The sequence below is a fragment of the Camellia sinensis genome, chromosome 3 (assembly GCF_055761805.1).
Source record: "Camellia sinensis isolate YWXY chromosome 3, ASM5576180v1, whole genome shotgun sequence".
Taxonomy (NCBI): Eukaryota; Viridiplantae; Streptophyta; class Magnoliopsida; order Ericales; family Theaceae; genus Camellia; species Camellia sinensis.
Genome location: NC_138963.1, coordinates 28330528 through 28348284, shown reverse-complemented (window position 1 = coordinate 28348284; position 17757 = coordinate 28330528). Strand labels below are relative to the sequence as shown.

The 17757-nt window shown below is 33.9% G+C and overlaps 1 long non-coding RNA gene across 1 annotated transcript; it reads left to right on the top strand.

The window, feature by feature from the left end:
• The first annotated feature begins 5493 nt into the window (after window positions 1–5493).
• On the top strand, window positions 5494–7005 carry LOC114295866 (uncharacterized). The gene is made up of 2 exons (XR_003641019.2): window positions 5494–5699; window positions 6631–7005. It is a non-coding gene; the product is annotated as an uncharacterized LOC114295866 (long non-coding RNA).
• The last annotated feature ends 10752 nt before the right edge of the window (window positions 7006–17757 follow it).

Genomic DNA, 17757 nt, shown 5'->3' with positions numbered 1-17757 from the left:
TATCATTGTCTTGAGTTTTACTTATTTGAAAGAAGATGGTATTTACAATCGGAAAACCTTAGTACCAGCTCTTCCTTTCATTCTCTTAATCTTTATGTTTTCTTTCCAATGGGAGTGACAACCGTTTGATCTACATATATATATGTATATATATGTAAACCCTAATAAGGATAGGAGAGGAGACTGAGCCTAAATAAAACAATTACTGGGTCTTCCCATTAAGGAACTCAAGTAACTTAAAACATGCCTTACACCTCCATATCACATATCCACATATAAAATAATAAACATATCAAGATGGACCATGACTTAAAACTTTATGAATCACAATAATAATTTTGGGCTCATATTAGTCAATCTGTTTGAATCCCTTTCAACCCATTTTTCACAAACCAAACAAAATATAGTCAATGACAACCTAATTAAGAATAAATTCTTACACCTAATAGTTGGACTTAATTCCCATAAACTAATCATCTCCTCACTTATTTTTTTTTTTGGGTTAAAATAAAAAACCTTAATGTATAATTTGATTGGAATAGAATGAAACAATAATCTTTTATACTCGCCCATAAAATTAAAAAATCAAATAAAATTAACGAAACCTTAATATATGCAAAATTTTAATCAAGATACATTTGATTTTTTTTAAAAAAAAGAAGGTTAAATTTCATTTTATCTCATTGTGATTAAGAATTGGAGCACTTTACTTTTTATGATTTGATATATACAAATAATCCTCTTATAATTTGGATTAAAATGTAACCGTTAAAAATTTCGTCTAAATTAACGAAATGTGTTGCGAAATGTATGCAACACAAGCGAGTTTGGCGTGTTGGCCAAAAGAAAAGTCAAGTGAAGTGAACTTCTTAGGTTTAAAAAAAAAAAAAAAAAAAAAAAAAACCAATTTTGTTTGGAAAATTAACTATTTTAGTTAATTTTTTAATTATTTTAATTATTTTAGCCTAACGAAAATAGTTATGTTCAAAAAGTTGGTTGGTCTTTTTTTTTTTTTTTTTGTAATTAATTTGATGATGGTAAAAAAAAGTAAAATAATTATAAATTAAATATAATATTTTATCTTACTAACTATTTTAATCTGATTTACCTTTTTAGTGAACTATTTTAGTCAAAATCTCTTCCCAAATAAGGCACAATCACTCTTGATTTAATCTTCCTCATCCAACCAAGACCTTAACCCCATACCAGCCCCACCACCTTTGTTAATCATTTTGTCTTTACCATTTCCCGTCGCAATTTAATCTCTCCTCCACTAGACCATTGCCACAGAACGCCCTCCTCCTTGGAACTCATATCTATCCATCGTCCTATTTTCGCTCTTAACAGAGTACTTGTCTCCATGGGTTATGTGAGATTCCCGCAAGCCATAGTTCTCTGTATGTATGCAATTAGCTGAATACTTCTTGTTGGGTGAGGAAAGAATGCAATGAGTTTGCTTCTAATGGATTGTTTATCCCTCTAATTCTAATGATACTGTAATATTCTTTGAGGTTGTAGTGAATGGATTGAATTGAATGACCCTCCATCAAAGACATCTGTATATGCATATGTATAGACATATATATATATACACATTAGTTACGAAGGCCGTGAAAGGCGCGGACTGTTATTACAATATATTTAAGTTGTGTATTTTAATAATTTTTAAAAATAAGAATATTATATTATTAAATTAAATAGAATAAATTAGGATAAATTATAAATATATTGCTTGAGATTTGATTAAAATATGAATCGTTTCCTATAATTTTCAAAATTACATTCCACCTTCTGAGGTTTCTAATTTTATAACAAATTGTCTATTTTATTAATAAATCATCAAGTCAATTAACAGTTTTTAAAGTTGTTAAAAATATGTTTCAATTAATAATTTATATAATTTTTTATTATATAGGAGAACAATTATGAATCTCATTTTTTTAGTTAATTCTATTAAATAAAAAATTCTAATAAGGGGGTATTTGTAATTTTTCAAACCACAGGGGACAATCTATATTTTAAGCAAACCTCAGGAGATGTATTTGTAATTTATCCAATAAATTATTGGATATATGATAAAATTATATGAATTGTACTATAAATAATACAATTATAAAAAATATAATAAGTCCTATCATTTTAATATAATTATATTCTTTTCTTTTTCAATAAGACTAAGGGGTGGTGTGGGATGATCTAAATAAGTGTACTTTTTGACTTTTTGTGAAATATGGGTTGGGTATGGGTTGTGTCACAACCTGCTCCCCGTACCCAAGGGTTAAGCATCGTGATGGCAGTAACTGAGGTTACCTTTGGCCAATTCTTAAATAAATTAATAAACGCGAGCGGAAATAATATTTAAGTGAGGGTACTAAAATAATCATCGGAGTTTCTATTTTTATTACAAAATTTATTGACCAAAAAAATCGATATTTACATAGAAAAATATCATAAAAGTGTTGTGTGTGTCTATTCCGTAGCCCCAGGTCTAAGACTTTCCAAAAACTATTTCTGAATTGCATTGTTTCCTGAAAATTTGTAAACAGTTGTAAGCACATGAAAGAGTGAGAAATATTATACCAAGAGTATAAGGGAGACAAAATAACCATGCATAGTTATATAACTAAAATATTTAAGATAACTTAGTCTGAACAAATAATCATTTAAGTAGCAAAACTGAGATTATGTAAATAAATAACCATAATCACGGTACCGAACAGAACAGAACAGAGGTCATAGGAGTGACAGTCAGAACAGAGGTACGGATTTAAGAGGTGGCTCGTACGGATTATAGAGGTGGCTCCCACAATAGTGTAGCACTTATCTCCGCACAGCACTTTGCTCCGCACAGAACAGAGGTCAATAGATTTATGACAATAAAGGGCCGCAAAGTGACCAAACAGAGGCCAATGGTTATTTAAGTCCCTCAAGACGTGGGACTCCCGTGATGGTACTTACAAAACATATTTGTTTATAAGGTTACGGTCAAATAATCATTAAAAGTTAAACAAATATATCTATGGGTTTTATTTTAACAAATAGAGTTCAGAAAATAACTCACGTAACTAAAATATTAATATAATTTATAAAACATAACTTGTATAAAATAAATATGATAAGTTAAAATATACGTAAAATATATTATGGTGACTTAAGATATAATATAACTCATCTTAAAAGTAATACCTTACTCTTTCTTTCTACTATCAAAAACTCTTTCAACTTCTATTATTTTTTTTCTCTTTTCTTCCTCTCCTTTTCCCTCATTCCTTCATTTCTCTCTTTTTTTTTTCCCTTCCTTTCTCCCCTCTTTTCTTTTTCTTTCTTTTCCTTTCTAGGGGAATCACTTCCTTCCCAAATAGGGAGGAGAGAGTATATGTGGCCCGTGTATCTTCAAAAGATTTGATTTATAAATTATGTAGATTTATACTTATCTTTAATAGATATTTAAAATAATTACACTTTAACTCAATTTCTTAATATAACTATATAAATAAATTAATTCCTAATTAAATTACACTCTATCATATATCAATAGAAAATTAATTATTTATTTTATTACCACACCCATTATTATTATTATCAATATTATTATTTATTTATTTACTATCTTTAACTTTAATATGGCCCCATTAGTATTATAATTTCATATTTCTGTTAATTTGGCTCGGAATAATAATCTCTAATTAATCCCGTATTTAATAATCCAATATCAAATTAGATTCTGTATTTATTATTATTTATTTAACAATATATTATCACATACAACTATAATACTAGTATAAAATTTAAGAGACAACTTAAATTTTCGGGTTGTTACAGGTTGAGTTTGAAGTAATGTGGTAGAGATGTGATGTGACTTAAATAAGATGATGTGATTTAAATAGGATAGTGACTTTTTCACTTTTTGACTTTTTTAGAGTACTTTTTTAGAGTACCCCAAACAAGGTTTAAGTGTGAAGACATAAAGATAAATAAAATAAAGTATACATTTTAGTATAAAAGAATATTTCCCTTTCTAAAAAAAAATGAACTAAAGCAAAAGAGAATACATATATATATATACAAATGACCAATTTTATTAATAAATAAATCATACTCAAAACAAATGATCAATTTTATTAATAAATAAATTCTTAAGTCAATTAACAATTTTTAATAAAATGAAAATATCTTTCAGGTAACTATTTTGTTAGTAAATAAAGTATTAAGTCAATTAACAGTTTTTAATGATATGAGAAATATTTTTCAATGAACAACTTTGATAGTTTATTATTGCGTAGGAGAGTAGTTATTTATTTTTTCTTCTGATCGTTGGGTTAAATTAAAATTTATAATAAACGATAGTTGTAATTTATATTATTATAGGACTAATTCATATTTTAAACAAAAATTGCAGGTGTATTTGTAATTTGTTAAAAAATAAAAGACTTATATTTTACAATTGACCAAAATGTTTGCATATCTATGAGAAAAACCTTCAAATTGTTATATCATTAGTAAATTATACAAAATAAAAGAGTACAATAAGAAATTTCCAAACAAGTTAAGGGCAAAATAGGCAACTCAAAACAAACATTCCCAACCAAAGCGACCAAAATGTCTTGCATACAAATTGTTTCACCAACCAACCGAAAGACAAAATAGCAATTTCAAAATAAGCTTAGAGCAAAATAAGAAATGAAATAACAAGCCATAGGAAAAAAAAAAAAAAAAACTTCTTATATATATATAGATATAAGTAGTTATATATCCATATAACTTAGTATTAGAATGTAAATGAAATTTCAAAAAAAAAATAAAAAATTCAAAGTAACTTTAAAAGTTAAAAAAATAATTTTTTTAATTAAGTACAAAAATATCTTCTAAATAAATTAGGTTAAATGGTAGTAAATCCTTTTTTTGGCAATTAAAAAATGTGATTTTAATTAGATTGAAAAATTAATAATTTTTTTTTATAAAAAAATACTTAGAAGGAAATTAAGGGTATTAATTTCATTTCATCATTAAATCTAACGGAGCTAATATTATATTTTAGTTTAAAATTATATAGAGGTTCTTTGCCTATATTTTTGCCCATATTTAAATTATAAAGAAGTAATGTGCTCCAACAGTCAATTATAGAAGGAAAAAATAAATTTTACTCAAAAAAAACAAAAACAAAAACAAAAATAAAAAACAAAAAAGAAATTGGTACCCTTTAGGAGTGTTGTAAATTCCAAATATACCTACCAAATAATATTTTAAAAAAATGAATTGAAAAAAACAGAAAAAGAGCTGGCCCAGATCCCACTACCCCCAAAAACATCCAAAACCAAAAAGAGAAAATGTAACCCTACTAGCTTTACAAACATGATAACCACTATGTTTTTTGGTTTTTTATTTAATTTTATTGTTTTTTGTGTATAAAAAATATAAGAAGTGATATAATTCAAGATAAATTAAAAAGTTAAAAGTTAACTTTTAACTAACTTTTTAAATTGCCCCAAAGTCATCCCATCTTGTATTATATAGACTTATATGCATGCTTCAATCAGAGCACACAAGACATCATTAACTTCTTGAGTTACTGAGAGAGAATCAGAGAGAACAATTCTTCATTTTTACTCAAGAATGGCAGCTCAAATGGGTAGCTTCATGGCCAAGACCTTGATCCTAATGCCCAATTTCAAACCCTATCAGCTCAGAAATATTATTATGTAAGTTGAACTTTTAATTGTTGGTTCATATAAATCTCTAATATTATATATACAGCCACATGATCTCCCCTAAAATGCTTTGTTGCTGTCCTTTTTCTTTGTTTTTTTTTTTTTTTTTTTTTCCAATAACATGGGTATATGTTAGAGGATAAACCGCTAAACCTATCTATGAATATAAAATTTTATTTTTTTTTCCGGTACATATTAGATTGTAGATCAGATGAGGAGAGTCTTGACAAAACTTGAAACTTTGATCATGTAGAGTTTGAAATAATTAAACTAGCCCCAATTAATTCAAGTCATACCAATTTGTTAAATCTATTGGTATACATGTTTTTTTTGTTTTTGTTTTTGTTTCGGGCATTATCATTTTCCTCCATTCATGCTAAACTTTCTTGTTGCTTTTAAGTCATTTTCTAGCTCAAGTTATTCAAGGTTTAATATATTGTCTCATTAAACCATGTTCATGGTATATATAAATATTTAAGTTTTATTATCTTAAGGTTTTAAATAAGTCAATCATTCGGAGATTGCAACAAATCAGGTATGTATCTCTGTCTTAATATCATCGGTGGTGTTGGGTTGCTTTTATTCTCTTGTAGTTGGTGGAAGTTGGGGGTGTTAGGACTAAATCGGTGGTTCTGTTAGTTTTCTTTGTATGGTGTGTGGCTGTTTGTTTTTTTGGGTGGGGTGTAGTTCTGTTGTTTTGTTTGGTTGTCTTCTTGGATGGTGTCTCACCATCCTCGTGTGCTTTTTTTTCCTTTTTTGTTGATGTTTTCATCTATATTGTTGAATCTTCATCAATAAAGTTGATCTTCTTTGCTGATCAAAAAAAAAAAAATGATTCGTGTGTATTTAACAAGTAATCTGGCACTGAAAATATGTTTTTGTTTATTTACTTTTGTTTAATAATTTTTCTTTTGGTTGCAAGATGTGCCAAGGGGTCAGAGAACACAATAAAAAAGAATAAGAGGCCGGGTATAAAAACGGATCCACCACAAAACAATGGTATTGGCAAAGGAAATAGTCTCACCAACTCGGTTGCTGAAGGAGGAGATAATATTGGCAAAACTAATGCAGATGATGTAAACGCCATGAAAAGCGAATATGCAAATAACTAATAACTTTGTTAGCTAGTGATGATTGTAGCTATATTAATGCATGGCCATTGTTAGCTTGGAATAAGCTGCTTAGTTGGTGTTGCTTAGTTAGATTTCTCTTCAATCAGTTATTGTATCTATAATGGTATGCTAAATTTGTGTTATAAAATATGTTATGTAATAAAAAGTACGAAAAGTGAGACTTATCAAGTGTTTTTAAATTCAGCAAGTGAACGCATACTTTAAAGTCATGTTTGATTCATAAGATTAATAATGACGTATTAATAATCTTATCAAATTTGTATTGTATTTATTATCTAATTAGATTAATATGACAAATTATTCATTAGATTAATAATCGCACCCTTATCCCATTACTAATAATCCTACAAATTTATTGGATTAATTATTCATTGGATTAATAATTCTAAACCAAAATGTTAAAGCAAACATAGAATAATTGAACTTACGGATTAATAATCTTAATCCCATACTCTAATCTATCCAATCAAATATACTCTAATGGTATAGTTAATATTTGTTACATGAGTATAAAATTAACTCAAGTGTGTACATTATTTATATATATAATAATTTTTTCATTTTAAATGTTCGGTGACATTATAGTATTGTTTAAAGGACATAATGTCCGTAAAAAATATTTATAAAAAAAGTTAAAAATATTAAATATTAATAATTAATAATATAATGTCCGGAAATAATTAATAATTGAGGATATAGTTAATAACATAATTAATAATTGATAAATATTAATTATTAAATTCAGCATATAGTATATTAAGATTGGGTGCAAAAGGTTTATTAATAGTTAATAATTGAGGATTAACAGGAGGAATTACTTCGAAATTTGTTTGAGTGGGTGACTCGTGTTGTCATCAAGAAGATGTGTTTGTGTTGAATAAGCGGACTTACTAATTTGAGATGTAGAGAAATTATCTATACCGTTTGTAGCTTGACTTTTTGTGCCCCCTTTTCGAAAGATGAATAAGTCCTACAGTATCGGACTCTTGCGGTTCTGAATCTGATCTCACAAATACAATGCGAAATAGACAAATACCAAAGAGTCCTAATCCAGCAAATCTTTTAGAAAATTGATTTTGAATTAAAAATGCCAAAAATGGATTGCTTTGCTAGATATAGAGTCGCCACCTAAATATTTTTGAAAAATTTAGGAAACCCATGACTCGTGCCAAAGGCCACGTGTCCGTCATCACCAAGATTGTTTCGATTCGGGAACTTAGGTACGAGAGGGGAAGGTCATGAATGGAGCACTCCCACTCGTCCGATCAAAGATCGGCTTCTACTAATCATGATATGAATCTTATGTACATTATATGCTCTCATTTCGATTGTTAGGCTAGCATTATTATGTGATGCGCACACACAAGTATAAAATAAATTGCAAGAATTGAAACATTTGGCTCATGTTTTTTTGTAAAATTGTTTCGAATATGTACCACTTGAAAAGTGATCGCATATAAACATTATTCAAATCATTCCAATTCAAGCAACTAGTCTCCATCCACAGGCATTCAAGCAATTTATCACTTAAGCATTTAGCATCATAGCAAGCATGCTAGACATGACAACAATCACACATATGCGATATGTTAAAACGAGTAAAGGCTCACCTAGTACTCCAAGCCAAAAACAGTGATAGAGTTAGAATAATGCATGATCATATCTTATGCATTATGACTAATGCAACACATGCGATATGCAATTAAAATAAGCTCGGATACTAGCATAGTATATGAATCAATTAAATAACATGTGGTCTGAGCACGCATTCAAAAAACCTTTTAAACTAACAATGCAAGTTAGAATGATGAACCGAGTCTCGGTGCATGCAATACAAGTGGATACAAACATGAAAAATGCTAATCAACACATGATGTTCTGATCTAACCATCGTAAGTAATTAAATAAAAGGGAGAAAGATGTGGGATTGGAAGACAAACATTATTACAACATTGCCTCCTCACACAGGAGGGTCCGAATGAACTAACTAGCCAACTGATAAAAGCTAAGCTAATTATTACAAAACAAATTAAATTAGCTAAATTACTTAACTAATTAATACAACAACAAAATAATTAACTATTTTAGCTGACTAATTATTACAAGACAAAATTAGTTAACTAATTGAACTATTTAATGAATACAACATTAAAAGTGTACTAAGCTAGCTTTTTTAGTTGCTCTGCCTCAGGAAACGAAGAATGCTCATGCATGCACGGACTTTCCACTCGAAAAAGCCACTGTTTCTGTTGCCAAATTCCTCTGTTTCGCAGTAGATCACTTGCACTGATTTCCACCTCAGAACCTGTTCTATTCTTCTTCAAAAGTACACTGTTGGATTTTGTACTGGTGGCCGGCACATGGCCTACTGTCCATTGAAGGTGGTCTGCCGGCCACCAATAGTGGTTTGTCGGCCACTGATGACTGGACTTTCCTGTTGCAACAGAGAGCAAACAGAGCAAAGACAGGGTATTCTCAAGGGTTTGTTTGCACAACTCATCCTTCCTTATCATTTGAACAACTCAAAGGAATAGCAAGTTTGATTCACAAACCACCAATGGATGCAATTTTAATGTATGATGGCTTATGAACCAAGTATGCAATTTAAATGAATGCAACAAAATAAGACTCTCAAAACCACCTCCCTATCATGAATGATCAAGGGGAGTAGTTGACAATGAATCTTGAATCATTTTCATCACTAATGAGTATGAAACGATTCAAGACTCAAGGGTCCATTTAACGTCCGATTGCACCCAAACCAAATTTTTTATCTTGCTCTTTTTATTCACCAATTTTATTACTCCATTTTAGTTACCTTTTAATTCTTTAATTAATTAAGTCCAAAAGTGAGTTTAAGTCCTCTAATGGAAAGAAGTGTCAAACCAAGAGTTGGTTTAAGGCATGAGAGAGATGCCATGTTGTTAATAATGAACCCCTAAAAGGGATTAAACCATTAAGCATGACAACCTCAATCTCAAGCTTAAAAGAATAATAGGTTTGAAACAAGTCTCAGAGCAAAGCAAAAGCCAAGAAAGGAGGGAGGTTGCAGAGGTGATTAAAGGTGATCACAAGTAAGGAAAGCATGAAATAAATACTATCAACTCAAATAGGTTGATGTCTAAGGCCTAAACCACCAAACGTATGAGGACAATTACACTAGAAGCATGCAATATAAGGCTCAAATACAATGAACCACTAAAAATAGTCATAAAACATGTTGGAATTATGCTAACAAAAGCTAGAACAATAAGCTAAAAACATGGAGCATATTAAACTAGTAAGCAAGATACAAGGAGGGAAGGCTAACCCCTCTAATTTTGGACTTCAAAACATGTTTTTAGCTACTAAAATAACTCTGAAAATCAGTTTTTAAAAGCTCAAAAAAAGTGGACAAAGAGATGGGAAACACAAGTGTAAAGGCTTAGGAGACAAGGTGTAAAGAAGGGTGATTAACCCCTCTACCTTTAATAGCCTTAAACCACAAGCTTCAGCCCATAAAAACAGTCCAAAAATAGTTCAAAAACAACAAGAAAAGATGGGTGAGAAGTAGTGTAGAGATGTTCAAAATTATACCTCTTGAAGCAAGGTTACGCTTTTGCTCACAAACAAACAAGTTCTCACTCTCAAGGGCTGAAATTTGGACTCAATCATCTCAACAAGGAGAGCTCCAATATTGGTTTAGAAAGTGTAGAAAGAGGGTGTATAGGCTGCAAGATAAAGGTATAGACAGAATTTCAAGTTTTGAAACTTTTAGAATTTTTTGTCAACCTTAAACCATGAAGAAAGGCCTGGTATATATAGAAAAACAGCCCCTCAGGTCGAAAATATCATGCCTAGAACAGCTGGAGCTTTTGGGGGACAGTTGGCCAAAAATATCTGTGTTCTTCACTAGTGGACGGCAGGCCAGAAGTGTGAATTGCCGGCCACAAATAGTGGCATTTCGGTCATAAAAATCTGCTTCCAAGCCCAACTTCAAATAAGCATATGTCGTTCATCTGAACTCGGTTTTAGGTCATTCTTGAGTCTAAATTGAAGCCTCAAAAGTCTACTTTCCAATGGAGATAGTCTCACATATAAATCCTAAGTGTGCAAAGAGATATACCTATTTTAGTGAATGTTGCTCATTTCTATCTTAACCGGATTGATGCCTAACTTCAAACAGCCATATCTCCCTCATCCGGACTCGACTTTAGGAGATTCTTGAGTCTAAAATGAAGTCCCAGAAGTACACATTCTAATGGTGGTGGCCTCAAAACTAAAGTCTAAGTGTACAAATGGATATGCTTGATTTAGTGAAGGTTGGTCAATTCTCTCTTAACAGTTTCATGCCCAACTTCTTCCCCAACTAGTTTTCTTCTCTCTCCTCCAATTTTCTTTAACTCCAAACATATAAATAAGAGGTTTTAAAGATTTTTCAAAGAGTTCACCTCTCTTCCATTTATTTTCACTTTGTCCTTGCTTAGTTTATCGAAAATGCAACATTTAACGACATGCGAGTCTCGGAACATCGTAGAAACATTTTCAAAAATATTTTGAAAGAGAGGGTTTTAAGGTCCAAAATAGTTTTGGTCAAAATGGGGTGTAAGGTTTGGATTTAGAAGCTCTTTTTGCTGAAGAAATTGAACGTTTGTACAACGTAACTTTCATCATCAAGTGATCAACTTGAGGCGCCCAAGTCTTAAAGGCGGTAAAAAATGGGGTGTCTACAGTTGACCCTCTTTGACGAAGCTCAAAGTCATGAAGTGATGTGAATGAATGTCAAAACCCGAAGATGACCCATTTTGACAAGGCCGTAAGACTTGGGCAAACAAACAAAATGCAGATGTAGTTGGTTGAATCCGAGGGTTGCTTATGTATTTCGTTACAAGGAATCAAACCAGCGTAGTTCAAGGGTAGGATGCGAAATGATACACAATTGTAACGAAATAATACAAATGCTATGCAATGCAATACAATAATATAATCAGACCACAAGTAGTGCAAAACACATGAATACTATAAAGGGATAGAGATGCAAAATCAAACTACGTTTTATATAGAAAAGAAGTGGGCACAGCCAAACGACGCCTAACACAGGCTAAGTGCGTACATCCTCAATACTGGCCTCAGTGCAGTATGGATGCTTACACATAACAGAACCATGTTTTAACATGAAAGGGGTGCGAGCACATGCGAGACTATGTTTTTCGCAGAAAGAGAAAGAGTGCAAGGAATTGGGTGATATGATATAAGTGAGAAATGATCTGCTAGGGAAAGATAATGATCCTAAATGCTAAATGCAACAAGACAAAGTACAATGCAATGAATGCGGTGGATGTAGTGAATATGGCACAGGCCGAACCACATTTTACCTAGAAAAGGCATGGACACAAAACAAACCACGTCTAACACAGAAAAGGTGTTGACACCCTCAATACTGGCCTCAGCGCAGCATGGGTACTTACACATAACAGAACCATGTTTCAACAAGGAAAATGTATAAGCACATGCCGAACTAAGTTTAACATGGAAAGGATTCATGATGTAATGGATGCAATGGGTAATGTAGTAGATGAATAGGGTGACATACTCTAACCATGCTGGAATCGTGAGAGGAGGAAGAACAAATTCCAAACATGCTGAAATCGTATGAAGTAGGGAACACTCTAACCATGCTGAAATCGTGGAAAGAGGTCCTGAGAAAAATTCCAAACACATTGAAATCATGTGAGGAAAGGAACACTCAAACCACGCTGAAATCGTGAGAAGAGGTCTTGAGAGAACCGCTCAGGGTCGCGTTCCACGCATCCTAAGAAAAATTCCAAACACGTTGAAATCGTATGAGGAAGGGAACACTCAAACCACACCAAAATCGTGAGAAGAGGTCCTAAGAAAAATTCCAAACACGCTAAAATCGTATGAGGAAAGGAACACTCCAACCACGCTAAAATAGTAAGAAGAGGTTCTGAGAAAAATTCTAAACACGCTGAAATCATGTGAGGAAAAGAACACTCTAACCATGCTGAAATTGTAAGAAGAGGTCCTGAGAAAACCGCTCATTCTGAGAAAAATTCCAAACACGCTAAAATTGTGTGAGGAAGGGAGCACTCTAACCACGGTAAAATCGTGAGAAAAGGTCCTAAGAAAAACCCTAAGGGACAATGATCCTAAACGCTGCTCAGCGTAAAAGGATAAATGATACAAGATAACACAAGATGCAAATAAATGTAATAAATGCAATAAGTGCGATGATATGATACATGTTACAAGCAATGTAGTGCATGATGTTTAGAGAATGAAATAAACAAACAAAGCGGTGCTTTAGAAAGCACCTCATGGGCTGAGTGGCGATGAACCGCTCTACTCTGATAGGGATCTCCCTCTTGTGTTCTTCGAACTTTTACCTTCAACTCACAGTTCAAAGGCCCTTAAATGCTGACAAGGGGTAGCACCTGCAAGTAGAAGTGACTGATGTCGTTTTTCTTCCTAATCATATTCACAACTTTCCCTATTCTCCAACAGGGTGACAGGCTAGGATGGTGCAGTATTCAGAATTGAGGCGCATACACACTATCTCAATCTATGGGGTTGCCATACAGATTTCAAGCCGGGGATACACGTTTGGGTATTCAAACCAGACTTTAGTCTCGAAAATTCCAAACCTTTGTGTTCTAGGTATCGCCATTTGAACTCTAGTTTCCACCGTCGCAGTTGGTCTCCTAAGAACTCATTGGAATACAGCCATGACGCCTCTGGCAGGGAATGGTACTTAGGGAGGGCACTTCTGATCGCCATTTTGGCTTGAAGCCAGCCTGAGCTTGAGGTCGAGATACATTCATACTTTAGAGAAATGACAAGGCTTGAGAAAGTGCATCCGGAATACAATCTTGAAAATTGCTGAAGTTGAAACAAACTCAAATGCTCTAATTTTCCCTCTTTTCTTTTGCTTTGCATTCCGAAACCTATATAGCTTCAGATAGGTCCTTGTCCGATTGCTCTCTCTTTTGATCAAGAGTGGACCTTGTAGTTTTTGAAAGAAAGAAATTCTGTTTTGCACATCATGGTAGGAATAACACGGCACTCTGAGCACAAAACGATTATTTTTGCAATTGGAACTGAGAAATGGGTTCTTAACCGGGTATTAAGCCTACGACTGACCACAGTCAAAATGACTCAACAAAGGAAAACAAAGTAAAACAACCTAAACACAAATATTTACACTCATAATGACTCAAAACAAGAATTGAGACAAACAAAAACAACAAACACAACACTCGGATATGTTCCAATGGCGAGAGACCTCTCAGTTCATGGGGAGTTTGCTTCTTCAGGTATTGTTTCCCACCCTTTCTCACTTGTGATTCTCACATCACTTTGGCACTCAATCTCTTTTTCTCTAAAAAGCCTTTTCCTCACTTTTTCTCTCATCGCATATCTCTCTATTCTTTAATCTCTCTTATTTTTTTATCCCTTCCCAGGTTGGTTGATGGATAAGCTGAAAGTTGTGGACCCTATGAGGAGGGTCAGACATCCTGCTCTATTTCCAGTTCGTGCTTCGTACTTGGTTCGATACCTCATTGCTTTGAGAGAGTTTTTGGCCTCTGTTGCTAGCCTCAGTTGTGTCCTTCCTAGCGAGTGCACTAACAAAAGGGAAAAGACAGAAAACCTGACTCGACTGTGCCCCTAGTTCATCATTTTAACCATTTTTGTTTTTGGCTTTCTGTCAAAACAATTTTGACCAACATGAGAGTTAGATTAACATGCTTCTTCAACTTTCTGCTTTGAAATCATGTAAGTCAGGCTATGAGCATTGAAAATTTTCCTTTTTTGGGTCCAAGAAATGGTTCAATTTTTGAAAAAATGGGATAATTTTCAAGAAAATTAGTCAACCTCATTAAAATATCCTCAAAACTATTTTTTTTTTTTTTTTTTTGCAAATGGCCTCTACCCAACCAACGAGGAATTAACTCTTGAGATGCACAACCTCAGATCTGAACTTAACTTGTCTTGTAACTGAATCTTCTAACGGAATAGGACAATTGAATTTGAACGAAGATGAGCACGAAGATGAGCCAATTTGCACATGGATAGGATAGTTGAGTTGAATAAGGATAAGCCAACCAACATGGATGAGACAAACAGATTGAAAATAGTTGGAGCCGAACTTCAAGATGAAGTTGCCTACGTATCCCAAAGATAGGAATCAGGTTGTACGTAGTTCTGGGTTAAGGTTCACTCGGGTATTAACACTCTCTTTTTGCGCTCTAACTTTTGCCAAAGCCGTCCTTTCTGGTTTTCAACCTTGTGAGCTATTTTTTCTTTCCTTTTTGTTTTTCTCTTTTTTTTTTCTTTTTTCTTTGCTTCCATTTTTTCTTTTTGTTCTCTTTTGTTTTTTTCTTCTTGCTCTAACTTTTGCCTGGGTCACCCTTTTGGGTTTTCGGCCCAGCGAGCCTCTCAAGGATAGAAAAGTTAACTTGTTCATATTGATTGGCCATAGGATCTCTAAGCCATCTGAATCTACGAGAATGGCCACTGTTGTTGACTAAATAGCCTTGATAATGTAAGGGCCCATCCTATTAGGGTCTAAATTTGCCCCTAATGTCGCGAATAGGAACTCAATTGTCCTTCAACAATAAATTTTATTCTCTCCGATTATGGGATTTGGCTTTCTTGCTGATCTTCATTGGCTTGAGAAATGACCCATTTTTGAATCTTCGAGCATATTTGACCTTTTTTGCCCCTAGTTCAAGGGTTGTTTCTCATCCAGCCATACAAGCTTCCTTTGATCACATCTGACCTTCTTGCCACTAGTTCAAGGGTTGCTTCCAATCCATCCATGCAAGCCTCATATTTTGGTTGATCATTGAACATTCTGAATCAAAGGGTCAAGTCTCGAGACCGAGAGTGATCCTATGTTGTATAATCTCAAGATCAATTCTAGGCATGTCTTTGTAGGAGCACGCAAAATATTTTTTGAAATCTTTTAATAAAGCAACTAGTCGCTTGTGCTCTTTTGAAGACAATGTAGAACCAATCTGGAGCAAGCTAGGATCCTTCTCAGTACTCACATTAACAGACATGGTCTCAGTCATTAAGGGCTTAGGAAGCCTTTCTTCCTCTCAATTGATCAAATTTTTACAAATCCTGAGGAATTCCTCCCTCTTTGTTTCCATCACAGTTTTGGAAACAGTTTTGAAAAACTTTGGTCAATGCAATGATTTAAGGCATAGAGAAGTAGGTGAAAATAACTATAATTCATTCAGATCTTTTAGCGCAATTGGATCAATGGCAGAAACAGACTTAAAGAGTGAAAAAGACAAACAAAACAAAATAGTGATATGATGTTCGAGTTAACACACCCGAAATCACCTGACTCTAACACAACAAGACTGACTCAAAACAACAAGACTAACTCAATACCCAAGTCCAAAAGTACAATAAATAACATTTTCAAAGTGCTAAAACAGTATGTGCCATCCACCACATCTGGAGTAAAATGAGTGCCATCAGCAAGTGGTTCATCCCCGATCACATAGTCACATTATCCCCCTAATTCGTCGATCTAGTGCCGATAGACTTTGTAGGACCTGGTGGAGTGATGACCTTATTGCCAGTTAGATCTTGAACTTCATGACGAAGACGAAAACAACCGTCAGTGTCATGGCCAGTTTGTTGATGGAAGACACAGTACTTGGTAGCATTATGCTGGCTGAAGCAGATCAAGGAGAGGCCGAGGGTCGAGGGATTTGAGATAGCCTTGTCCTATGAGGATTTGGAGAGCTTTGGACAAGGTCATGTAAAGGGATTGAAGTTGCGATTTCCAGTCCTGCCAGGGTTGACAGAGGGGTTGGCATATGTTGACTGGGTTTGATGACCTCTTATGGGTGTAGGATTGGAGCTGAAATGGATGTTTCTGGTATGGAAGCCCTTTTCATGGTTTATCTCTTGATTCAAAATGTTCTCAACTTGAGCGACAAAAGTGTCATCCACAGTCTTTGCAACAATTGCAAGCACTTGCTATTTGTTTAACCCTTTGACCTTCAATGCCTTAATAGCCCACTGAAGCTGTTCATAAGGATCAATACTTACCTCGGCCTTGTTCTTGCCCATTGCCTCCATTTTGCCAAGGGATTGGGTCGTTATATCGAAATAGAGCCTAGTTGTTGACATGTCATCACCCATACTTGAGATAGCTTCAGGTTGGCCATTTTCAATTGCAGCTTGTCCCAAGATTGGGGGCTCTTTTGGTGTGAAATTTCTGGCATGTGATGTGGTCGATGATGGAGCCAAAATCCCAAAGGCTAAATCTGCCACAGTTCTCTGAAGATCTTCAATCATGCTCATTAGCTCAAAAGTAGTGGGTTAATGGGTTTGAGATGATTAGGGTTCAAGTGCATCCATCATACACAAGTTCGTGCTATCTGGAATGAACACCTCAGGCTTCGATAAATGGGCTGGGGTGATGTATATTCTGGGGTTGTAGATGGATGGTAGTGTATGGATTAGGTTGAGGTGTGGAGGTAATGGGTTAGTGGTGGCTTGAGGTCCTTTTGGTGGAGATATGATCTCTTCATCAATAAGATCCTAAATCTTATGACGGAAGCAGATGCAACCGTTTGTATCATGACTGTGCTGTTGATGATAGGCATAGTATTTAGTGGGATCATATCTTGGTGGAAGAGGATTTGGGAGGGGTCGGGGCTCCAGGAGCTCTAGGTATCCTTTTTCTAGCAGCATTTTCAAGGCTTGAAAAAGACTCATGTAAAGAGGATGGAAATTTCAGGCTTGGGACCGAGTTGAAGTGGTTGGTTTTTGGCTATTGATGGGAGTAATGACAGTGTTTACTTCTAAGCATTTCACAGCTGTGCTACCATTGGAGCTGCGAACAACATTCCTCCTCATAAGTTCATTACCCTCCACAATTATCCCTTGCC